The 27,500-nt window shown below is 38.6% G+C and overlaps 1 protein-coding gene across 2 annotated transcripts in view; it reads right to left on the reverse strand.

Annotated features, from left to right (window-relative positions):
- The window catches only part of LOC144971260 (QRFP-like peptide receptor), a 191,031-nt gene that overhangs the window by 121,301 nt on the left and 42,230 nt on the right, over positions 1 to 27,500 (reverse strand). Inside the window, exon 1 of one of the 2 annotated variants that reach the window (XM_078911857.1) lies at positions 5,401 to 6,006. The exons of the other annotated variant lie outside the window; for it this stretch is intronic. The gene's annotated coding sequence lies outside the window, so the exon portion shown is untranslated. Of the gene's footprint in view, positions 1 to 5,400; positions 6,007 to 27,500 lie in introns of those variants that run through there. 2 annotated transcript variants of the gene reach the window in all.

The raw sequence follows: 27,500 nt of genomic DNA on the forward strand, positions 1-27,500 counted from the left end.
TTTTCCTCTGGATTACATGGGAGTTGGTGGATGCTACCCAACCAGAGAGGTCTTAACTGCTATTTCTGCAGCTATTCGCCGTTTTAGGGGTCGGCAATTCTCAACTAATTATCAGTATTTCAGTGATTTAACTACGATAATATTTAGAGAGATTTTCACTCTACAAAAAAGGAACAAAATATTGGTGAGTAACTTTCCCATTTTCATTGAATTGTTATTTGGAAATGCTTTAAATGACTAGGAGATGAGACCTACTATGCATTATTCCTTATAACTATCTGCTGATCTGGTGAACCACTCATAAAATAGGTGTCATGGTGTTTTTACTTACACAAGAAGTCGTAGTCGATGTCTAAACTCCTGAGTTTAATAAATCATGACCTACCATGCATACAGAGTAGGGTGCTTATCTTTTATGCATGAGACTAGAGTCTCAATGACTGCTATCTGGAGTACTATTCCTATGCATTGCATGGCTCCCAGATTGCTGGTCAATTACCTCTATCTCTAGTTCTTAAGTCAACAGTAACTGGACTCAACTCAGGTAGACTAGCTAACTAGTCTCTAAGCTGTAAGTGATAACACCAGAAATTACAACAGAGGTCGAAGTCTATGTCTAAACTGAGTTAATCAAGACCCACCATGCATACAGGGTAGGGTGCTTATCTTTTATGCATGAGACTAGAGTCTCAATGACTGCTTTCTGGAGTACTATTCCTATGCATTGCATGGCTCCCAGATTGCTGGTCAATTACCTCTATCTCTAGTTCTTAAGTCAACAGTAACTGGACTCAACTCAGGTAGACTAGCTAACTAGTCTCTAAGCTGTAAGTGATAACACCAGAAGATTACAACAGAGGTCGAAGTCTATGTCTAAACTGAGTTAATCAAGACCCACCATGCATACAGGGTAGGGTGCTTATCTTTTATGCATGAGACTAGAGTCTCAAGGACTGACATCTGGAGTACTATTCCTATGCATTGCATGGCTCCCAGATTGCTGGTCAATCAGCTCTATCTCTAGTTCTTAAGTCAACAGTAACTGGACTCAACTCAGGTAGACTAACTAGACTAAGTTGTAAGTGATAAATCACTTAACTAGCTGAACAACCTACACAGGCTGCTAGTTTTGTCTCACCAGACAGTAGCGTTCATCTTCATTTACATGTTCCTAACAACCCCTATTAAGTATAGGATGTTTATCTGAACTCTTTACATCCATACTCTGGAAAACATATCCATCAGAAGGCGAAGTCGATGTCTAAACTCCTGAGTTTAAATCATGACCTACCATGCATACAGGGTAGGGTGCTTATCTTTTATGCATGAGACTAGAGTCTCAATGACTGCTTTCTGGAGTACTATTCCTATGCATTGCATGGCTCCCAGATTGCTGGTCAATTACCTCTATCTCTAGTTTTAAAGTCAACAGTAACTGGACTCAACTCAGGTTGACTAGCTGACTAGTCTCTAAGCTGTAAGTGTTAATACCAGAAGATTACAACAGAAGTCGAAATCTGTCTAAACTGAGTTTAATCAAGACCCACCATGCATACAGGGTAGGGTGCTTATCTTTTATGCATGAGACTAGAGTCTCAAGGACTGACATCTGGAGTACTATTCCTATGCATTGCATGGCTCCCAGATTGCTGGTCAATTACCTCTATCTCTAGTTTTAAAGTCAACAGTAACTGGACTCAACTCAGGTAGACTAACTAGACTAAGTTGTAAGTGATAAATCTAACTAGCTGACCAAGCTACACAGGCGGCTAGTTGGGTCTCACCAGACAGAAGCGTTCATCTTCACTTACATGCTCCTAACTACCCCTATTAATTATTGGACGTTTCCCTGAAACTCTTTCCGTCCAATATGTGGGACATTTAGCTCACAAATTACCTGTCCCAGTCACCAAATTGTCTACATACCCCAATCTAATATGACAAGAATAGAAAACCCTAAATTGTCATAAAGTTGGCTATGGCCTAGTTTCAATCCATGTGAGCAGTTTCACTGAGACAAAATCTATTCATATTGTTCAGTTCATTTAAAATGGATTCAAAAATCATGATCAACTCAATCTCATCCAAAGATCTTGCCAGATCTTCATTGATCAGCAAGTCACTGGCTCGCAAAGTGTTAGACCTGCGTGCTCAGAAGGGTTTTCTAACTAGAGACGATTTGGAAGATAAGGTTGCTAACATCAAAATGTTAGATCTTTTTGATTTTGCGGTTCCGTCTACCGGTGCTTGGGTAAATCCTGAGGAACCAGCTGCCGCAGCTTCCCAGGCTGGTACCCCGGATAAATCATGCCCGTTGGATAACTTGAGTAGCAGTAACGTAGACCTGCGGGGTGAACCGTTCGAACCAAAAAAAACCTCGCTCGACGAGCCGTTTCGCAACCCGAAATGGTTGCTACTGATAAGTCGCGAGGAAAGGCGAATGATGCTTCAGGTGTAAATCAAAATGGCGATATGAGACTTTTCCCACGTGAAGAGTTTCACGACTCACCAAGCATGTCACGCCGAGCAACCTTTCCGCTGTCCGATCAAGAAGGGGTGCCTTTTTCACAGGGGGGTAAACTTGGTCAGGATCCCTTTAAGGGGGATCTCCAAGGTTAAGGTTATGACCCGGTGAATATTCGCAAGAGGGATCCCTACCTCCACTTCTCAGAGGAAGATATAGCACCAATGCACATGAGAGAGGAGCAAAGGAGTAGAAGAGATCCAGTAAGGCAAAGTAGGACAGCGCATACGATGCCATCAGGAAGGATGCCCCCGATGTACGGTGATGTCCAAAATGTGATTGATATGTACAACGAACGTCAGAAGTGGAGAGACGAAGCAAGACAGTTGCCATATCGTGACGTCCCGTTTGCATCCCGCAACCCTGATAACAAGCCCAACTATGAGATGCCAAATGAATACTCATACATGCTTCCCCCATCCAGAGTGCAGCTACCAAGATCAATATCGTTTGATGGAACTGGAAGATGGGACACATTCGTATATAGTTTCCAAAATTTTTTGAAGTATCATGATATCCAGCACCTTCGTGATCAACTGTATTTCTTAAACTTAACATTGGAGGGAAAAGCCGCGGATTACCTATCGCGTATCCACCAATCAACAGTCTTCATAAATATTGAGGAAGCATATGGGGCTTTAAGGAATAGATTTGGCGGCCAACAACTGCAACATGCAGCATTGATACAATTCAACAGTACCATCCAGGCCGAGAAGGAGGATGTTCTGGACTACACAGACAGACTGTGGGAACTGGCACTCCAAGCTTTCCCAGGACAGAGTTGAAAAGATGAAATTCGACTATGGAATTAGAAGAGGCAAAAAGTGCACCTTGAAGACAGAAATTAAAAATTAAAAACGTTTTATAACTGAATGCCATCCTGATCAGTCCTGCCAGCATCATTGCAGATTTAATCCTCGGTGCAGTGTTATGTGTAAAAAACAGAAACAAGCTTTAAGAAGAATGGTCAATCAAGAAGCCTCCAACTCTGTCATGACTCATTTCTGTTGCTATGTACAAAAAGAAAAACCCAGACCCTGGAAAGAAACAACAAAGTATGTTTGACTGTCTGGAGCAACATCACGGTCTGTATCAACTGAGCAGAATAGCAACGAGTCGATGCCACCACTGTCAACATGGCAGTGACAGTGATGAAGGGGTTCAATTCCAAAGAAAATACCAGGGAAGCTCAGCCTGATGATACTGGACTCGAACCAAAGGCTGAAGGAGAATGGTAGAGGTGACGCCTCACCTCCCCATCAAAGGGTAGAGGTTTCACCTCCCCACTAAGAAACTTCTCACATCATGATGACTCAAGGGCACAAGGGACTACTAGAGACACCTGGAGCAGACACCATGCACAGGGAGCCTGATGACACCCCAAGCAATCACAGGTTTGATGACAGCTGAAAAAAGTGCCCTGAACCCAAGACCTGATGATACCAAGGTTGGAACCCCTCAGAATCACAGGCTTGATGATACCTGGTGTAAGCCCCCCTGAACCCAGAGACCTGATGATACCAGGGATGGTACCCCTCGGAATCACAGGCGAGGAAGGGAGAGAGCTACCCAGAGGCCCATCTGATCATGGCTTAAGAACCCGACCCAACATGATGGAATCAGAATAAGCCAAGATGTGAGAAAGAACCCATGAGGGTACCATGATGACCATGTGGGCCAGGAAACCAGGGTAGTGGTACCCCTAATGAACTGATAACATGAACACCTGAGAATTCACCTCAGTCAGGCGAGGGAGGGAATTATGGCTATACATCAGAAGGTATTTTACTACCTCGATCAGGTGAGTCAGAAGCATAAGCTTCAAAATGATGATGGATACCACCTTGTGGCAGGACCTGTATTATAGACATTAACATGAATTGGTAACGGACATGGTTCCGACTATGCTTTAAAAAAAAAAAAAAAAAAAAAAAATTCTGACATTATCCCTGGTCATCATCATCTTGTCAATCAATTAATAAAGAGCTCCCCTATCCTGTTAGCAATAATGTAAATACTAAATAAGCTCAATTTTCAGCTGCATTGTTTTAAAGAAAAAATGAGACATATCCACCCATTTACAAGTGCAGGAAGCAACCACACTGATATTGTCTTACAATTTTGATTGCTTATGTTCCCAATTAAATTTAAAATATTACATCCCTCCTAACATGTTATCTTTTATTAATTTTGGTCCAACTTTCATAAGTACTATGTTCTGATAGGGATATTTTCAGTAATGTTTTGTGGATTTTTATTTCAAGTTTTCAAGCCCCCGGGAAGGGAGATTTATTGTTTGTTGTTATTTCCCCTGTTTTATGGCTCAATTGGAGCAACGCCTCATAAGGTAAGAAGTCTTTTTTTTTTCGTTATAGGATGTCAAACTGGAGAATGAGGTTTGTTTTAGAAGGGGGAGGAATGTAGGGAACAGTATGCCCTTTTATGTTGTGTGTTTGTGTGTTGGTGTGTAGTATCTCGATCGAGGCTGTTGTGAGTTGTTGTCATGATGTTCCGTTTGTGATTGTGACGTCATATCTTGTTGGCCACCGTATATAAGCGGCAGTCACCGCTTACTCTCTCTCTTTGACCATTTGAATCTACAACGTTCCTAACGGATAATCAAAATCTAGGTATGTGTACTTAGTAAATCGGGAACTGCCCACTTCGGTGGAGATTCATGCCTCGGGCATATTATTTATTTATTTTATTTTCTCATCGTGAATGAGATGTAAAAATCTATTCACGACACCAGAACTCGGTATTCTGGCTGTAGGACTCCATGGCCAGGATGGGTCCAGATGGCCGGTGATCACGAAATTACTAAGTTAAAACTAGATATTAAATAGATAAAGTTAAAGTATAAAAATATAGCTTACCCTGAATTAGGCGGTAGTGGTACATTGAAGTTATATTAGGCTATTGAATGAGAATGAGAGACAGTCGAGAGGTTCCTTTGGCTTTTATATGAGCCCAGGACGAGGCAGAGCGGAAGTAGGAATGACCATTGCTAAGGTCACTGTAGCCGTCCGATTGTTTACGGCTAGAGATCCCTACATTCGCAGGGGCGTGGCTATATTGGTTGATTTGGTGCCTGGTCCTACATCCATCTTTTAAAAACGGATTTCAGTATTCTGACATATTTCAGTAAGTTTTTTTTTCTTTTTTTTTTGTATTTACAAATCTAGCATGTTTCATATCATTTTCTTCTGATTCTGGCACCACCTTATACTGGAAGCATGCCACGCCACTGACCATTTGTCTGACGTCCCAGGTTTAAGACATTATGACAAGTTGAGTGACATTTTAAGTGATTTATAATCATTAAACCGTCTGTCTAGATCTAAAGTGATGGATTTACGGTTTACTGTTGTTTTTTTTTTTTTGTTATTCGCTGAAGAAGGGTTTTGTGCCCGACTTTCCATTTTTGCTATTTTGTTCTTTTTTAAAGTTGTTACTTGGAGCATAGGACCAATGTAAGTGTTCTGGACGAAGTAAAAGAACTGGCAGGAAGGCAAGAACCACTATTTGCAATGGTAAAGAGAAGGAAATTGTCTTAGTTTGTTCACCTCGTAAGACACAAAAGCTTATGCAAGACAATATTGCAGGGCACAGTAAAAGGCTGCTGATGAAGAGGAAGACAGAGGAAAGTGTGGCAGGATAATATTAAAGATTGGACAGGATTGATGTGGAACAATCTAATGAGGAAGGCCCAAGACCGTGAAGAGTGGCGTCGAGTCGTGAAGTCTGCATCCTGAGAGTCCCCCCGACGACAAACCGGTCATGGGATAGAGTGAGTGAGTGTGAAGTTGTTATATTTATTTTTGTACATTAATTTACTAGATTGGCATAAATTGCAATTGAACGCACTTTCTCAATGTAAATAGGATGATAAATATGCAATTTTGGCTTTATAGCCAAGATGAATCTATTTTCCTGTATAAGATGAAAAAAAACAACAATTTTTGCAAATATTCATATAATGTAAATTCATTGAATGGAAATTCTATTTCCAGCATCAATATCATCTCGACACGATGCCGTTTTGACATAATGTGTCACAGATGTACATCTTTAATCTGTCCCTCCATTATAAACAGCTTTAAGCAAGCCTTAATGTGCGTCAGAAGCAGCTATCGATGAAATTGAAGTACGACTTGTTTCATTGTTGTATTTATATTGCTAATCATGAATTCATCCTTATCGAAGGGATTAAGCCGAAAAGACAAAAGACACAGCTTATGAAATTAATCCCAATGCATTTGCACTGGTTTGTGTGAAGTTTATCCTGTTTCTTCTTATTCTTATTCTTCTTCTTCTTGAAAAATTTGTTTAAACACCAAATATCAAGATTTGATTATTAAAATCAGTTTTTTATCAATATCGATGAAAATAGAAAAGAAACCAAGACAAGAATGTTGGAAAACCATAAATTCTTCACCCCCACCCTCGCCAAGCAAACAAACAAAAATACTCGACTAAGCACCGAATGATGTTATCAGACGATCAGTATGATGTCTAATTTATTCCATAGCCGTGGGTGGCGTCTATCAAATCCGAATACATTTCCACTAGTTTATGAGGAGTATATCCTTTCTCTCCTTCTCTTCCTCTCTTCTTCTTCTCTCCTTTTCTTCTCTATTCTTCTCTTCTCTTCTTCTTCTTCTTTCTTCTTCTTCTTCTTCTTCTTCTTCTTCTTCTTCTTCTGTCTCTTCTCTTCTTCTTCTTCTTCTTCTCTTCTTCTTCTCTCTTCTTCTTCTTCTTCTTCTTCTTCTTCTTCTTCTTCTTCTTCTTCTTCTTCTTCTTCTTCTTTAAGAATTCAAATAAACACCAAATGCCAAGATGCTGGAAGTGCCCGTTTGATCATTAAAATCTATTTCTACCCTAATCGATACGAAAAATAAATTACAAGAAGCCAAAGACAAGAAATTTAGAAAACCAGAAAATCTACCTCCCCCTCCCACCCCCCCCCCCCATCCACCCCAACACCCCCCACCCACCCCCAAGAAAGACCCAACAGACAAACGAAATAGCCGAGAAAGAACCAATTGATTTGATCAGACTTGAGTATCAGGATGTATAATTAATTCCGTAGTCGTGGGTGCCTATCAAATACGATTGTGTTCACTCACTCTCTCACATGATTCTCAGGCTTTTGAAAAATGAAATAATTTTTTTATCGCATTAATTCGACACCAATCCAAAGTGCATCTGAACTGTTAGCGTGTAAAGTATGAAACAGAAATGAATATAATAAGTAGCCCTTCACAGACTTTAGGCACATGGCGGCGTAGTTTATCCCGGTTTCTATATATAGGGTGAAACGGACAGTATCAGTTGCTTGCTACCCTTTGGAAAAGACGATAGGCAAATCGCAAAGTAATTTCTTCCAAACTTGATTCAGCTATTCAATGACGTTTTGGATGGCTAGGGCAGGGGTCAGAAGGAAAAAATCTCGAATTCAACAAGTGATTTGTCTAGTGTATTGCACGCCAAGTCGTTTGCGATTAAGAAGAAGAGTCAAATTGCAGTGAATAAATTTACTATAATAAAACTTGAACTCTAGAGCTTTTACTAAAAGATTTCCAAAGACTTACTCTAGAAGACGTTTTAACTAATAAGCTTTTACTCTAATAAGACTTTATCTAATAAGACTTGTACTCTAATAAGACTTTACTCTAATAATTTTACTCATAAAACTTTTTACTCTAATAAGATTTGTACTCTAATAAACGTTACTCTAATAAGACTTTAATCTAAAGACTTTTTACGTACGTCAAACGTGTTTCAAAAATCTGAAGTTTGATTGAAAAGTTTTACTATGAACTTTTTTCTAGGTCGCATGCAATGAGCGTTTTCTGGCCAAAATAAATTTAACCCGATTTCAGCAGTTATAGGGTTAAAAGTGTACTAGAAATAGATGGGTAAAATCGATGAATGATAAGCCTCGATTAGAAGGCGTACTCCATCCTTTTTTACGAACCCTTTCCTGCGAGATTTGATTAGAAACAGTTAGAGAATTTGTATAGAGTATACTTGTATATACTTGTATAGAAGTATGCAATGACTCACCAGTCTTGTTATTTTTGCCATCCGCGTTGTGATTGTTCACTAACTGTATAACTACATAAGTCATGTAACAAGTTGTTTTGTCTTATACTTCTGATGGAAGTTTAACCCTTGACAAGCGATCTTCTATAATTAATACTTATTCCGTTCTTGAAAATCAAATTTTAAAAAATTGCATTATTTAATTGTTTTAATTCACGTTATGAATTCTCGTCCTACAGGAATAATGTTGCTGTTATTATGGATCCCCTGTAAAGTGCTTTGAACACGTCTATTGCATAGTATAGCTCTATAGTAAATCCTTTGGTTTTTATGTGTTAAAAACGCGTTACTAATAGTCCCAAGTTAGGAGCAACGTATTAATGCTGTTCGTTTGGCCAAAAAGCTCACATTTCGCCAGCCGGATATTGAATGGTTTAGAGCCTGAAACGCTCAGTGTTTGGTATTTTGTTATTTTTTTGGAGTTTTTATATTCATTTTTGTTTATTACATTTTATATAAAATCTCAAGTTTATCTTTCGTTACTGTTTTACCAACCAGAAATTTGTGATTAATTTGACGTAAACCACATACAGAATGTCAGAAGAATCATAAAATCAATTTACACGGTCTGAGATTAAATAATTGAACAATTGATTGAGCTTTTATATAGCGCAATATCCACTAAATGTGCTCAATGCGCTTTACAAGGGGTCCCTGGTCAACAGCAACATTTAACATGTAGGACGGGACATGCCGCTTGTTAGGCGATATTACAATTTTTCGGACAAAGACAACGCTGTTAACGGCCAGGTACTCATTTTCCACCCGAGTACGGTGAGAAAATATGAGTAAAGAGCCTTTTCCAAGGACTATACTATGCGTCGAGCGAGGCTCGAACCCAGGACCTTCCGATCCGAAAGCGAGTGTCATACCACTAGACCACATAGGCGCACAAGATTAAGAGACATATTGTAAGCCCTTGGACATTGGCACGGATAATAATAAACCAATCTCGTCACCAATATCACTACATTTCGAAAAAAAAAAAACATTTTTGAAACATTCGCCAAATAAAACTCGTGTTTCAAATATCGCCACGCTCAATGAAAACGACCCTCATCAAATCTACTCATCTTGTCAAGAACTCTCAGGCCTGGGACTTGAGGCTTTGTGGTTTAATGGTTTATGAATAGGATTCAATAGTCATAACGTCACTTCCTTCCTAATGACGCATGGTAACTTAGTAACACTGGCTCTAAACAATCGGAACAATGGCGGCCTCCGTATGAAATATTTCTCCGGCGAGCATAAAAGGGAATCCAGAGGAAAAAAGACCCATAAATTTGATCATGTTTTGACTTTTACACATTCTGGTCAAAAGACATATGAAAAGTTCTAGCCAGCATGAAGAATAAAAAGTAATGATTTTCTTTGTTTAGAACCAAGATGGCCGCCGTTGCCGGGAGGCGTGCATCAGACTACTGAATCCAATTGTGGGTTTAAGGCGTAGAGTTTTTGACAAAATGATGGTCCTTGTAATAGGCTTCAACAGTCGTGACGTCACTCCCTCGTAGTGATGCATAGTAACTTAGTAACTGGTTCTTAACTAACGGAACAATGGCCGACGAGCATAAAAGAGTATCCAAAGGAGAAAAACATTATAAATCGTATAATGTTTTGACTTTTTTACATTCTGATCACATGACATTTGAAAAAGTTCTAGCCAGCATGAAGAATAAAAAGAACAGATTTTCTGTGTTTAGAACCAAACTGCTAGTTGCTGGGCGGACGCGAGATTAGACTAATGAATCCTATTGATCATTATTTGAAAGACGGGCGTTCTGGCAAAATGTTGACAAATTAACGTGTTTTTTTTCAGAGGACTATAGAATCTGTGACAAGGTGATGAGGTGTTCTACACATTCTGTCTATCACTACGCACGCTATCAACACAATCTGACAGGAGCCATTTAAAAAATAATTTGGTTAGAAAAACTCTCACCTCAAATTATGTCACCCATCCTCTTAAAATGGCTTTCTGTTAGAATGATACAGAGGTCTAAATAGTTATGTTAGAATGAAACTAATAAAAGAATGTGAGGAGGATTTACCTTTTAATTCTTTTAAAAAGATATATCTAATGTTTACTAACGATACGTGTAAATTTAAGCGAAATTTCATCTTCGTGATTCAAATTTCAGTTTCAGAATTCAAACCACACCCGCATCATAATATTTTGATTGTGCGGCTATGTGGTCTAGTGGTATGACACTCGCTTTCGGATCGGAAGGTCCTGGTTTCGAGCCTCGTGCTCGGCGCATAGTTGAGTCTTTGGAAAAGGCTCTTTGCTCACACTCTCTCACCATACTCAGGTGTAAAATGAGTACCTGGCCGTTAACAGCGTGTCTTTGTCCAAAAAATTGTAATATCGCCTAACAGGCGTCATGTCCCGTCCTACATGTTAAATGTTGCTGTTGACCAGGGACCCCTTTTAAAGCGATTTGAGCACATTTAGTGGATATTGCTCTATATAAAGCTCAATTTAAGTTTTTTGGTTTTATTTTAATACTATTTTGATTCAATTAATCTCTAAGCGGTCAATTAAAATGACCCTTAAGTAGTCCTTCAGAGCCATTATAAGACCCATGTTTCAATGCGATGCGATATCAGTTTGCTTATTATACTTTAGGTTTATTACTCTATATTACGTATTATCCAAATACGCTTCAACAGTCGTATCGTCATTTCCCTCGTATTGACCCATGGTAACTTAGTAACTGGCTCTAAACTATCGGAACAATGGCGGACGCCCTTGTGAAATATTTCTCCGACGAGCATAAAAGTGTATCCAGAGGAGAAAAACATTATAAATATGATCATGTTTTGACTTTTATACATTTTGATCACAAGACATATGAAAAGTTCTAGCCAGCGTGCAGAATAAAAGTACCGATTTTCTTTGTTTAGAACCACGATGGCCGCCGTTGCTAGGCGACGTGACATCAGACTATTGAATTCAATTCAAACCACTCTCACATCATACTGATTTGATTCAATAAATCTCAACGTGATCGATTAAAATAACCCGTATTCGTTCAGTGCCATTAGACCCATGTTTCAATGTGATATCAGTTTGTTTATTATACTTCAGGTCTATGACTCAATAATACGTATTATCCTAATTGTTTCGCTGTGTGTAGATACTCAATTTCTGTTACGTAGGGTAATTAATTAAAATTCTAAATTTGAATCTGACTGTTACCCAAAGTCGACTCAATTCTTAGTATTAATTTGTATTCGAGGGCGGAGAGAGTTCTTGAATATGACAGCCATTGTTGGTGTTTAGGCTGAAGAATTTTGATTCTTTAAAAAACAAAATTGAGCTTTATATAGCGCAATATACACTAAATGTGCTCAAAGCGCTTTACAATGGTCCCTGGTCAACAGCAACATTTAACATTTAGGACGAGAAATGACGCCTGATAGGCGATATTACACTTTTTCGGACAAAGACAACGCTGTTAACGGCTAGGTACTCATTTTACACCTGAGTACGGTGAGAGAATGTGAGTAAAGAGCATATTCCAAGGAGTCAACTATGTGCCGAGCGCTAGGCACGAACCCAGGACCTTCCGATCCGAAAGCGAGTGTCATACCACGAGACCACATTGCCGCACAATTCTTCGTTTGAGTGTTTCTAAATCGGTTGTGTTCACATGATTCGGGAAGAGGTATGCAGTCTTTGATATTATGTCTTAAGACAAAGTAAACGCTTCAAATAATATCATAGCAATAATATCAACAACCTCGAAAAAAGGAAAATAGTTACTTATCACTGATTCGAATCTCTGCTTTTATTCAGTGTAGTCTTAGCACTCTGTTTATGTTGTGGGCTGAGGAAGGATTTTGTGTCGACAGCGATACTCGAACACAGGGGTTCTCCGTTAGTTGTGAGACTCGGTGGCTCAGCGGTACATTGTCTTATCTTGTCATAAAAATCAAGCAAATTTTAGCGTGTTCAGTGACCGAATAAAAGCACTTTACACACTTTATCCCAATCATCTCAGCTAACCATAAGCAGTACGAAAAGTACACCTAACCGGCGCCTGGTACTGTATGAAATGGGAATATGGTTACATTTGGCAAGCTGAGAAATAAATAAAGCATAATAAAGCGCAATAAACATGATAATTCCGTGAAAATTTGCTACATAACTGTTCATATCTATTCAGTTATTTAGTTTATTCAATGTCTTATTGACTCAGACATATCGCAGCTCTCATCCTCTAAAACGTGTTTTGAATCCTGCAAATGCCAAACCACTTCACGAATTTGTTTATTTCGTAACAACCATAATAAAAAGAACATTTCATACAAGTGAAAGCCCCTTCGTTGAAGACATTTGGATGATTTCCGTCTGTCTAGAACCGGAACTATCGCTGGAATTCCGTCAACAAGACGTCTTCAAGAACGAACGATAGACAGGAAATGGCTAATGTCGTATATCGTACTCTGAAACGTGAGTGGAGCAGGCACTTTTGTTGATGATAGCAGAAAATGAAGTGAGCAGAAAAGTGACAGAAGACAACAGAGAATAAATATTTTGCGGCGACCTTACTGATAAAGTTTTAATGGAGTTTGGATGGCGTCGAATGCATGCGTCCCTCTCACGGCCAGGTAATGTGGTCTCGTGGTATGACACTCGCTTTCGGATCGGAAGGTCCTGGGTTCGTGCCTCGCGCTCGTCGCATAGTTGAGTCCTTGGAAAAGGCCCTTTACTCACATTCTCTCACCGGACTCGGGTGTAAAATGAGTACCTGGCCGTTTTACAGCGTTGTCTTTGTCCGAAAAATTGTAATATCGCCTAACAGGCGTCGTGTCCCGTCCTCCATGTTAAATGTTGCTGTTGACCAGCAGGGAACCCTTGTAAAGTGCTTTGAGCACATTTAGTGGATATTGCGCTATATAAAGCTCAATTTTTTAAGGTCGCTCAGAATGCGGCGTTGTGGGATTCTTTTGAATGTTCCAATGCGAGACTTCAAGAATCTTATGATAATATAATCTCACATCCCTGATCATTTTCACTTTAAAGTCACTTTTCCTGATCAGGTTCACCACGACAAAGTACCGCTTTGAGACGAGAGTCACGTATAACCTTTAATAATCTAAATAAATTATGCACGATATCATAAGATATCATCGCTTAGGCATTCAACGAAGGAATATAGATAATTCATCAAAGAAGATCTCAACAGGAATCACCCATGTTGTCCAAGTGAGCAAATTGGGGGTTAATAATCTTGCTCAAGGAAAACAACGAAAGTGCCTGAAGCGGGGCTCGATCCCGGGACCTTCCGGGTCACAGTGCAATGCCTAAACCACTCGGCCACTTCGATCCCTATAACTTTTAATATTTTTGGAATTCGTCAATGTTGTTTCACATCAGACGAACTCTTAATATTGAGTTGATCTGAGATGATACTCTGGGATAGAGAAAATCATTGAAAGACCTAAGCCCGTCCCCGAGATCTTTCAATCATAGTCCCTGGAAAGAGGCTTGAACTCGTGTGAATCTTGTTGTTTTGTAGGTCAAATCGGACATTGAGCTTTATTAGTAGGTCACAGCTAGAAATGGCCTCATTTTTGTCTTGTATTGTTTGTACCTGAAAAGCTAGTACAACCCGTGACCTATTTATTTGTAAATGTGACCCACTGCGTCGATATGTTATTGAGAAGGAACTAGATGAAGGAAACTTTAATCTATGTCACATACACAATCTAAATGAGGACATTTGAGATTGATTGTCAGACCATCCTCATTGAATTCAAAAGAAGTGTGGCACGCATATAAATAGTGATGCGGAATAAAAGTACCGGATGAATACAGAGAATAACACTAATATCACGTTAGGAGGCCAACCCTGGATCCAATTGAAACGACACCCGTTGTCAGGCAGAGAGAGAGAGAGAGAGAGAGAGAGAGAGAGAGAGAGAGGGAGAGAGAGAGAGAGATGCAGAGAGAGATGCAGAGAGAGAGAGATAGACATACATACACACACACGCGCGCACAGAGGGAGGGAGGGAGGGAGAGAGAGAGAGAGAGAGAGAGAGAGAGAGAAATAGAGAGAGAGATGCAGAGAGAGAGAAAGAGAGAGATAGACACACATACACACACGCGCGCGCACAGAGGAGAGAGAAAGAGAGAGATAGACACACACACACACACACACACGCACAGAGGGAGAGAGAGAGAGAGAGAGAGAGATGCAGAGAGAGAGAGAGAGAGAGAGAGAGAGAGGTCGGCGAAGGGAAGAAGAATTATCAACTGAGCAATCCAGCAATACATTAATTGTATTGCATGGCTTCGATTTTAAGCATATAGTTGTTGTTTTTTCCAAACATAATACTATCTTTAGACTATTTGCCACAAATTGTTTGGAACTCATTTTTGTTATTTAAATAGATCAAGCTCAAACCAACGGCAAATATATTGTGCATGGCAGCAGTGTTAATTCAAGCCCGTGATAGATTTTGGTTTTCTGACCTGCAAATATAGATACATCTAATTGAGTGAGTACTCAATTAGATGTATCTCTATTTGCAGGTCAGAAAATTGAGTGAGCACTCAATTAGATGTATCTATATTTGCAGGTCAGAACATTGAGTGAGTACTCAATTAGATGTATCTATATTTGCAGGTCAGAACATTGAGTGAGTACACAATTAGATGTATCTATATTTGCAGGTCAGAAAACTGAGTGAGTACTCAATTAGATGTACCTATATTTGCAGGTCAGAAAACTGAGTGAGTACTCAATTAGATGTATCTATATTTGCAGGTCAGACAATTGAGTAAGTACTCAATTAGATTCCTTATTGCTCCAGCTCTGTCAATGAAATTTCTTAGTGTCGAATAGTATTTTTGTACTAAATATTTTATATTTGAGCTTAGTTTGTGAGACTGACTGCCTTGCGTGTAGATATTTTAGGTCTGACAGTCAAACAGTCAAATTATGGGATTGATTTGACATAATTGTAAAGGACAGTATGTTGTGTTGGTGTGAGAGTATTTTACAATGCAATCATGAGACTGGTACAACGAGTTTGATTATCACACCTGCAAATAAGTGCACACCGGTTGTACCGGATACTGGGAAGTCATTCAGAGACATTAAATTAAGCCCATGAACACGGGTCTATCCCGGCTTCTATAGCGTGAAACGGACAATAATGATTGCTTGCTATCCTTTGGATAGGACACTAGTCTATCGCAAAGTAATTTCTGCCAGATCTAACAGAACCGGTATGCAATGACCGCTGGGCGGACAGGGGGGGGGGGGGGGGGGGGGGCGCATAGATTATTTTTTTCGACTACGCGGTCCCTTTCCCTTGTGAAGCAAGTGCTCAACCGATTGAGCAATTAAGGACCCCAGGATTCTGAGAATAGTAGTTTTTTTAACGATAACTACTATGTTACGAGTGTGCATCTTGTGTGAGTGTGTCTATGTCAATATTGTATTGTTATAAATGTGTAACCAAATGACATATTGACACTTTTTTGGGGACAAGAAAGATATATTATTATTATTATTATTATTATTATTATTATTATTATTATTATTATTATTATTATTATTATTATTATTATTATTATTAGTCATAAGAATGATAAAAAAATGGGGCCAATTCTCAACGGAAGTGGGACAAATATATCCTGGAATGCCATGACCAAATAATTATTTCCTGCTGCCCCATACAACGTATTGGTCCTAGTCACGCAATCATCGTATTCCTATTGTTTTCAATTGGTCTCGTTCTTGTCCTCAAGTCATTGTTTTCCTATAGATATACATTATGGTAGGAGGGACATGATCGCCGATGTCTGCAACAGGCCTGGCACTTGATGATGATGATATATATATATATATATACATTAATGGGAGATGGGACCCGATCATTTTTTTTGTTATCTATGCTGTTGTTATTGTAGTTCTTCTTCTTCTTCTTGATCTTCTTGTTCTTGTTCTTCTTCTTCTTCTTCTTCTTCTTCTTCTTCTTCTTCTTCTTCTTCTTCTTCTTCTTCTTCTTCTTTCTTCTTCTTCTTCTTCTTCTTCTTCTTCTTCTTCTTCTTCTTCTTCTTCTTCTTCTTTTCTTTCTTCTTCTTCTTTCTTGTTCTTCTTTTCTTGTTCTTGTTCTTCTTGTTCTTGTTCTTCTTTTCTTCTTTCTTCTTCTTCTGTTCTTGTTCTTTCTTCTTCTTGTTCTTCTTGTTCTTCTTCTTGTTCTTGTTTCTTCTTCTTCTTTTCTTTTCTTCTTCTTCTTGTTCTTCTTCTTTTCTTCTTCTTTTCTTTCTTCTTCTTCTTCTTCTTCTTCTTCTTCTTCTTCTTCTTCTTCTTCTTCTTCTTCTTCTTCTTCTTCTTCTTCTTCTTCTTCTTCTTCTTTTTCTTGACACAATTATAGTAAACAGTTACATACCCAGCCTTAAAAAAAGCAAATAAAAATAAAAATTATGGTACATTCCTCATAAAATGTAGTACAACTAACTTTAAAAGTTTCAATTTCGCTCAGAAGCTTATTACCAGTATCTATGTGTAACAATATTATAGCTAGCTGATTACTGATGGTTATCGGGTTATCGAATTAATTGTAATTAGTAGTAGTATCGTTCGGCTACACTTCTATGTTCAAGGTATCAATTCAGGTTCGGAAGTCATCATCACATTTGTTGATGGTTTCAAATCCCCCTTCCAGTTTTGTCTCTGGGCAATCTAGTACGAGATGGTTTGCATCTTGTGGTGCTTGGTTGTACTTTGGGCATTTTGGTAATTCTTGGAGCCCCCATTGTGCATGTTGGCAGCTGTTCTTGTATGTTTTGACCGTAATTGTAATTAACCTGACATTATACCGATTGTCACAGCTGTGTTATCCAACAGGTACTAATTCTACACCTTTGTATGGCCAGGGAATTGGATTCAGTAGTCTGATGTCACACCGCCCGGCAACGGCGGCCATCTTGGTTCTAAACAAAGAAAATCATTACTTTTTATTCTTCATGCTGACTAGCTCTTTTTATATGCCTTGTGATCAGAATGAGTAAAAGTCAAAACATGATCAAATTTATGGGGTTTTTTTCCCCTCAGGATAAGCTTTTGTGCTCGCCGGGGAAATTTCATACGGGCGTCCGCCATTGTTCCGATAGTTTATAGCCAGTGTTACTAAGTTACCATGCGTCATTAGGAAGGAAGTGACGTTACGTTACGACTGTTGAAGAGTATTGTGAATTTTTCTTTCCTTTTAAAAAAAAAAAAGATTTTTCTCCATTTCTCCACAATCCAATTTCAGGCATCTCTTTCTATTTCAATTCAACGTTATGGTTTTTATTCACATGTGTTGACAATGTCAATTTTATGTATCTTTACAGGGTGTTTAAAGGCCAATAATTGGTCTATTGAACCCTTAATTGTTATATGTATTTTAAAAAATAACCGTCTTGAATGACTCAACATTGCGCCGCTCGCAGCAAAACCTGGACTCAAACAAAGGATCGACTGGCCAGAAGATAGTGGCATACCAAAAGCTCACAAAGCCGGACTTATAACATAAACACACACACTCTCTCTCTCTCTCTCACACACACACACACACACCACACACACAACATATATATATATATTATATATATATATATATATATATAAATTATAAAAGCAAAAACCATGAATTAATAGTGCTCAACGTTTTGATAAACGGAGCTTTTTATAAACATTTCAAGTATAATTATTATTTTTTAACTTCTACAGTACTGTTTAATGTCAGAAAGAGAGAGAGAGAGAGAGAGAGAGAGAGAGAGAGAGAGAGAGAGAGAGAGAGAGAGAGAGAGAGAAGAGTACCTCATTCAAAAATTGACCTGGATGTGTTCCGGGACTTAGCCCAAGTAAGAGGATTAAGCTCTCAGTCTGGTTTCACCAACGAAATCAAGAAAATAATCGAATCCGTTAATTCAGATGCCCTTGTGTGATGAGTGTACTTATGCCAAGAATCTAGAATAATGTGTGGCTTTGTGGTCGCGTGGAATGGCACTCGCCTTCGGACATGTAAATCAGTGGTTCGAGTCCCACCATCACCAGGGGGGCGGTGAATAGTTGGGTCTCTTTACTTTAATCACATTTCCTGCACTCAGGCGTTAAACACGATCCTTCCCGATACCACCGTTATCAGCTGTCTATCGGAACAGATAGTATGAAATTGACGTCAGCCAGGTCTTCGTTATTTTTTTTTGCCATCCGCGTTTATGAGTAATTCTCACTAAACTGTATTAACCAGACTAGTAAAAGTTCAAGGTTACACATAGTTTTGTGTGTGTTGGTCCGTTATACTTCCGGATGGCAATGTTGTGAGTTTCTTAGCCAAGCGCATAATATCTATAAGCGCTTGGTGCCTGATAAGACGGGGTAAAGCGCTCTAATAAGTTCTATTTAATATTTCTCACCCTATATATTCAACATTTAGGATTTCTTTTCAGAGGATACAAGTACACATTATCGTTGAATGATTAAAACAAAATTCTTTAAAACATTTTGACAGTTTGTGACACAGGTCTAGTGTTGGTTTGACATTAGCCTTTTGATCGGAAGGTCCAAGGTTCGAGCCCCGCTCTGAAAGAACCCATTATTGAAGTCCTTGGAAAATGGCTCCTTATTCACAGTCTCTCACCGTACTTGGGGTTAAAATGAATTTCCTGGCTACGTTTTTTTCTTCATTGGAAACAAAATGCAATTGTAATATCTCTTAACAGACGTCATGTCTCTTCCTTATAATGTCATGTTTTGGTGTTGGCTAGGGACCTATGTAAAACTCTTTGCGCACGTTTCGGGGATATTGTTCTATATTGATGTTCAAGTTTGTATTTTTTATACTGTAATCCCTGCATTGTGAGACGACCAGACAGCCTCTGAGACCCACACCACTCTAATCTGGAAAAACCCATATTTTAAAATTTGGCCAGAAAACTCGTCCTTCAAATATCGATCGATTTAAATGACCCTCAACTTGGCAGAAAACTCTCAAACCTGGGACTTCGCGAAGTCCCAGGTTTGAGAGTTTTCTGCCAAGATCAGGGTCATTTAAATCGATCGATATTTGAAGGACGAGTTTTCTGGCCAAATTTAAAATGTGGGTTTTTTTCTAGAGTAAGACAGGACTGTTCAGCCTCTCGCTCAATGCGTGATACGATTAGCTTATACGTGATAATTATGCAAATTACAAAATGTCATAGAGTGGAAGATTTTGTGGTAAATTGAATTGGTGTACGTATTGTGCACAAAAGAATTCCATTCTAAACAAGCAGGTTTCCATCTCCAGAAAGATATCTTCCATTGCATCCGATCACGAGCTATACAACTACACCATAGAGCACATAGCATCAGCCAAATAATTTGGAATAACTATAGATAGAACGCATTTGACGTCACTCAGGTCTTTGTTATTTATTCTTTTTTTTTGCCATCCATATTTATGAGTAATTTCCACTAAACTGTATTAACCAGACTATAAAGGTTTAAAGTTACACATAATTTTGTATTTTGATCCGTTATATTTCCGGATGGCAAGTTGTGAATTTCCTAGCCAAGCTCATACCATCTATAAAATCAGACTTAAGATGGGAGCAGCATCAATATCAACAACATCACAACAAAAGAAAACAGGACCCTGGATTTCCTTAGAGATATTTATATATTAAATCAACAATCCTTAAATCCATCGCTTACAAGTCAATAGTTAGACAACAAAATAAGCATGCACTGTGTGGGACCCACACACAAACACATTGTTGATAAACTGGAGGCAATACAGAGACAAGCCGCTCGTTTTGTTACAGGAAATTATGAGAAAACATCAAGTGTGAGCAGCACGATTGATCAACTAGAATGGAGGTCGACAAAATTAGGAGGAAAACAGCACGCCTGACCATGCCGTTATAAGATGAGAAACAAACAGGTGGCTATTTCAAATTCTGATATCCAAACACCGACACGAACATCTAGGTCTTCCCACAAGGACAGTTTCATTCCCCTGACATCCACCAAAGATCTCATGAAATTCTCATGTTACCCCAGAACCATCACAGATTGAAACAAGTTACATCTGCACCCACTTTTGATTGATTTACAGAGTTTATATGTTGATCTCTGATGAATTTTCAACTTAATGTTTTTGTTCCCGTCAAAATCTTCATGAGTGAAGCTGGGGATTAAAGGAAGATTCCGAGATCCAGAAAGATTTTTTTTTTTAAATTGAGCTTTATATAGTGCAATATCGACTAAATGTGCGCAAAGGGCTTTACAATGGGTCCCTGGTCAACAGCAAAATTTAACATGTAGGACGGTAAATGACGCCTGTTAGGCGATATTACAATTTTTGGGACAAAGACAACGTTGTTAACGGCCAGGTACTCATTTTACACCTGAGTACGGTGAGAGAGTGTGAGTAAAGAGCCTTTTCCAAGGACTCAACTATGCGCCGAGCGCAAGGCTCGAACCCAGGATCTTCTGATCCGAAAGCGAGTGTCATATCACTAGACCACATAGCCGCACAAAGATTTTGAAGTTTGTAAACTCGATATTTAAACGTCGCGAGGAATACGTGAATTTGGATCGAAGACGCAATGTTAGAACCGCCTTTGCAATGGGAGCGATCTGTATTCATGCTTTCGTCCAACCAAGTAATCAAACACATGATTTGTTGACGAGCAAAGATTGGACGTTTCTTCAGAAATGTAAACACGATGTTTTATTTATGAAAGTTGTAAACATACCCATGTGTCAAGCTGAACAAAATGACCAATCTTGATGTTAGATATTTCAAAAACTGTGAACACTTTTCACTATATGGGTCACTTTGAGCACATATTCCAATGTGACCAATGACCTCGAGCACATGGAAAGGTAATATAGATCATGCCCATTACTTCAAACATATAACTAGATAAATGGCGATACATTAGGCATGCTAGAAACAAATAATTCGTGTTTGTTTATTAAATAGAAAAGTGGACACAAGTTCATATAATTTTGGTATGATAGTGAAGAAAGAATGATAATTCCTTCGTTTAGATCTCAATTCGATTTATTGTAGATAACAAATGATGAAACATTCTGCGGAGAAGACGTAAGACGTAAACATATTATTATTCAACAACCAACCAGAAGCTAAATGAACTTAGTAATAGTAATAGTAATAATAATGGTAATCACGTAACAGCTATTTAAGAAACGTGCGGCTATGTGGTCTAGTGGTATGCCACTCGGAAGGTCCTGGGTTCGAGCCTCGGGCTCGGCGCATAGTTGGGTCCTTGGAAAAGACTATTTACTCACATTCTCTTACCGTACTCAGGTGTAAAATGAGTACCTGGCCGTTAACAGCGTTGTCTTTGTCCGAAAAGTTGTAATATCGCCTGTCATGTCCCTTCAGACATGTTAAATGTTGCTGTTGACCAGGGACCCCTTGTAAAGCACTTTGAGCACATTTAGTGGATATTGCGCTATATAAAGCTCAATTTTAAGAAGCGCTAAAGCTCAAGTAAAAGACCAATAGGCAGATGAGAAGTTATAACAGTAAATCAGAGGAGTTGCGAGGTTATTTTGAAAGGTCACCAGGTGGAGATCATTATCAGCATTCCTAAATTGTTTAACCGCCAGAATCCCCCATTTTGGACTTCTTGGATAACTCAGAGTTTCTGTAGGGGAAATCTACGTGCTAATGTTTACATGTGCAATAACCCAATTTGCTATAGTCTCGTTGTTAAAATGGAAATACTCCCAAACTTACACAATTCTCACCCATTCCAACAATGTATATTCAGACTAGCCCATAACTGCTTTCGTTTATCGAAGGACGAGTTTTCTGGCCAAATTTTAAAATGTGGGTTTTTTTTCTAGAGTAAGACAGGACTGTCAGCCTCTCGTTCAATGCGTGGTACGATTAGCGTACACGTGATAATTATGCAAATTACAATGCGTGGTACGATTAGCTTATACGTGATAATTATGCAAATTACAATGCGTGGTACGATTAGCTTATACGTGATAATTATGCAAATTACAAAATGGCATAGAGTGGAAGATTTTGTGGTAAATTGGTGGACGTATAACTGCTTTCGTTTATCGAAACTGGTCATATAAAATATTATATAATAGAATAAGACAAAATTCTCTTTATTTATTTCCAAGGGGTAGATAACTTGTCATTTGAAGACTGGAGTAATTCCATGCACTTAGAATACGATGGTATAAAGAAATAAGAATCAAAATGTAAAATTAAAGCTGAGTACTTCATGAAACAAGAAAAAATATCTACAAATGTGCGGTTAGTGGTATGACACTCGCTTTCGGATCGGAAAGTCCTTTGGTTCGAGTCACGCTCGGCGCATCGTTGAGTCCTTGGAAAAGAGTCTTTAATAACATTCTGTACCGTACTCAGGTTTAAAATGAGTACCTGGCCGTTAACAGTGTTGTCTATGTCCAAAAAAAATTTGAAATATTACCTAACAGGAGTCGTGTCACGTCCTACATGTTAAATGTTGCTTTTGGCCCCTTGTAAAGCGCTTTGAGCACGTTTAGTGGATATTGGTCTATAGATAGTATGCGCTTGGCTAAGAAGCTCATAACATTGCCATCCGGAAGTATAACGGACCAACACACAAAACCATGTGTAACCTTAAACTTTTATAGTCTGGTTCATACAATTTAGTGAGAAGTACTCATAAACGTGGATGGCAAAAACAATAACAAAGACTTGATTGACGTCATCTTCGTTCTATCTATATAAAAGCTCAAATTTAACGCTAATTTTTTTTAAAAACATTAATATGACATCGTATCAAAATGGACAAGATAACGAAAATTGACTTCACAGTCAAGATGATTAGAAAGCAGCCATTAGGGACATGGGTCCGGACTTTTATCCCGGTTTCTAGAGCTTGGATAGGACGCTAGTCTATCGCAAAGTACTTTCCACCAAATCTAACAGACCCATCTGCCCAATCAGTCCTGGGTGGAAAGAAAGCAATCTGGACTAAACCCGGGATCTATCTCGGTTCCTTTGATTGTGAAGCGAGTGCTCTACCAACTGGACTATCGTGACCACCATTACAATGACAATAAAAAGGATTATTTTTTGACATGTAAGACACAAAAAATCAACCTTCTTCAGTAAAAACACGTATTTGTTACCCATCTCTCAAAACGGTATTATGTTGGAATCGACGCGTATTTATTTGCAGGTCTAATAACTCAATTAATCATGGGCTCATTGTTGTTATGGGAATCTAAAAAAAAATGATGCAAATTGTTGTCCATTACAACAATGTTATACTAGGCCCATAATAGGCTTCAACAGTCATGACGCATGGTAACTTAGTAACTGGCTCTAAACTATCGGAACAATGGCGGACGCCCTTATGAAATATTTCTCCGACGAGCAGAAAAGCGTATCCAGTGGGGAAAAAAACCATTATAAATCTGATCACGTTTTGACTTTTGATACATTCTGATCACAAGACATATGAAAAGTTCTAGCAAGCATGAAGAATAAAAAGTACCGATTTTCTTTGTTTAGAACTACGATGGCCGCGTTGCTGGGCGACGTGACATCATACTATTGAATCCAATTGCGTTCCGCTTATATGCACACGCAGGGTGGGATGGATCAATTGGAACTTAAGACCTGAATATAGACTTGAAATGACAAGATGTAGAAACAGTGAGTTTGTTGGAGTTATATTTATTTTATTTTTTATTTTTTTTTGCACAGGAATAAATTGTATCTATTCTCCACAATATCGAATATAATTTGTTTTGTTTTTTTTAAAAATCTAGCTTTATATAGGTCAATATCCACTAAACGTGCTCAAAGCGCTTTACAGGGGGTCCCTGGCCAACAGCAACCTTTAGCATGAAGGACGGGAGATGATGCCTTTTAGGCGATATTACATTTTTTGTTCGGACACAAGACAACGCTGTTAGCGGCCAGATACTCAATTTAACCTGAGTACGGTGAGAGAATGTGAGTAAAGAGCCTTTTCTAAGGACTCAACTATACGCCGAGCGAGGCTCGAACCCAGGACCTTCCAATCCGATAGCGAGTGCATATACCACATAGCCGCACAAATTAACCCCACGTTTCTTTTTCTTGGCTTTGATTTTATTTTCCATCACCAACTTTATCCAGACATAATACCGCTTTGAGACGGTGGGTCACATTCTATATTTAATGTTATAACTTAGGCTGGAAATTCAATTGAAACATTCTATGTTCACAAAGCCATGACAACGTTTTGAGGCGACTAGTCACATTTGCGTCATTTCTAAGAAAGAACTTCATTCCCCTCAGTCGACAGAGATAAAACATTTTATAGATAGTGTGCGCTTGGCTAAGAAGCTCTTAACATTGCCATCCGGAGGTATAACAGACCAACACACAAAACTGTGTGTATCCATGAACGTTTATAGTCTGGTTAATACAGTTCAGTGAGCATTACTCATAAACGCGGATGGCAAAAAAACAATAACAAAGACCTGAGTGACATCATCTTCGAACTATCTATAGATAAATCGCCCGTGTATATTTTGAGTTAATTCTATTTGTATCATAAATAGCTCATTCTGATATAGAGTCGGGAAGTAATCGAATCACTCAACGAGATAAATAAGTACAAGTATCCACACTGACATGAGCCAATAATTTGTTCTAGGTTCAGCCTTGGCTTTCCTGTTTAAAGGTATCGCATGTACGATTATTATGTCTAGGTTGGGCGGCTTTATCCTGGGTATATCAGGTAAGGTTGAATGTGTTTGTTTACATTAAATAATTGCTGTGGTACTCGATGTTGGTTAGAAAACTAACGCACCTCACCGGGGGTTCAACTTATTACACGAAACAAGAAAATCGTTCTTCTTCTTCTTCTTCTTCTTCTTCTTCTTCTTCTTCTTCTTCTTCTTCTTCTTCTTCTTCTTCTTCTTCTTCTCTTCTTCTCTTCCTTCTTCCTTCTTCTTCTTCTTCTCTTCTTCTTCTTCTTCTTCTCTTCTTCTCTCTTCTTCTTCTTTCCTTCTTTTCTTCTTCTTCTTCTTCTTTCTTCTTCTTCTTCTTCTTCTTCTTCTTCTTCCTTCTTCTTCTTTTCTTCTTCTCTTCTTCTTCTCTCTCTTCTTTCTTCCTTCTTTCTTCTTTCTTCTCTTTCTTTCTTCTTCTTTCTTCTTCTTCTTCTTCTTCTTCTTTCTTCTCTTCTTCTCTTCTTCTTCTTCTTCTTCTTCTTCTCTTCTTCTTCTTCTTCTTCTTCTTCTTCTTTCTTCTTCTTCTTCTTCTTCTTCTTCTTCTTCTTCTTCTTCTTCTTCTTCTCTTCTTCTTCTTCTTCTTCTTCTTCTTCTTCTTCTTCTTCTCTTCTTCTTCTTCTTCTTCTTCTTCTCTTCTTCTTCTTTTCTTCTTCTCTTCTTCTCTTTTTCTTCTTCTTCTTCTCTTCTTCTTCTTCTTCTTCTCTTCTTCTTCTTCTTCTTCTTCTTCTTCTTCTTCTTCTTCTTCTTCTTTCTTCTTCTTTCTTCTTCTTCTTCTTCTTCTTCTTCTTCTTCTTCTTCTTCTTCTTTCTTCTTCTTCTTCTTCTTCTTCTTCTTCTTCTTCTTCTTCTTCTTCTTCTTCTTCTTCTTCTTCTCTTCTTCTTCTTCTTCTTCTTCTTCTTCTTCTTCTTCTTCTTCTTCTTCTTCTCTCTTCTTCTTCTTCTTCTTCTTCTTCTTCTTTCTTCTTCTTCTTCTTCTTCTTTCTCTTCTTCTCTTCTTTCTTCTTCTTCTTCTTCTTCTTCTTCTTCTTCTCTCTCTTCTTTTCTTCTCTTCTTCTTCTCTTCTTCTTCTTCTTCTTCTTCTTCTTCTTCTTTCTTCTTCTTCTTCTTCTTCTTCTTCTTCTTCTTCTTCTTCTTCTCTCTTCTTCTCTTCTCTCTTCTCTTCTTCTTCTTCTTCTTCTTCCTTCTTCTTCTCTTCCTTTCTTTCTCTTCTTCTTCTCTTCTCTTCTCTCTCTTCTTCTTTCCTTCTTTCTTTCTTCTTCTCCTTCTCTTCTCTTCTCTTTCCTCTCTTCTCCTTCTCTCTTTTCTTCCTTCTTCTTCTCTTCTCTTCTCTTCTCTTTCTTCTTCTCTCTTCTCTCTTCTCTTCTTTCTTCTTCTTCTTCTTCTCTCTTCTCCTTCTCTTCTTCTTCTTCTCTTCTCTTCTCCTTCTTCTTCTCTTCTCTTCTCTTCCTTCTTCTCTCTCTCTTCTCTCTTCTTTCTCTTCTCTTCTCTTCTTCTTCTTTCCTTCTCTCTTCCTTCTCTTCTCTTCTTCTCTTCCTTCTCTTCTCTTCTCTTCTCTTCTCTCTTCTCTCTTCTCTTCTCCTTCTCTTTCCTTCTCTTCTTCTTCTCTCTTACTTCTTCTTCTTCCTTCTTCTCTTCTTCTCTTCTTCTCTTCTTCTTCTTCTTCTTCTCTCTCTTCTCTTCTCTTCTCTTCTTCTTCTTCTTCCCTTCCTTCTCTTCTTCTTCTTCTTCTTTCTTTCTCTTCTCTCTCTTCTTCTTCTTCTTCTTCTCTTCTTCTTCTTCTTCTTCTTCTTCTTCTTCTTCTTCTTCTCTTCTCTTTCTTCTTCTTCTCTTCTTCTCTTCTTCTTCTTCTCTTCTTCTTCTTCTTCTTCTTCTCTTCTTCTTCTCTTCTTCTCTTCTCTCTTCTCCTTCCTCTTCTCTTCTCTTCTTCTCCTTCTCCTCTCTTCCTCCTCCTCCTCCTTCTCCTCTCCTCTCTCTCCTCTCCTCTCTCCTCCTCTCTCCTTCTCCTCTCTTCTCCTTCTCTCCTCCTCTCTCTTCTCCTCTCTTCTCTTCTCTTTCTACTATACTACTACTACTACTATCTACACTACTACTACTCTACTCTACTAT

Source organism: Berghia stephanieae, chromosome 1 (assembly GCF_034508935.2).
Source record: "Berghia stephanieae isolate SIO BIC M18660-M18661 chromosome 1, UCSD_Bste_1.3, whole genome shotgun sequence".
NCBI lineage: Eukaryota > Metazoa > Mollusca > Gastropoda > Nudibranchia > Aeolidiidae > Berghia > Berghia stephanieae.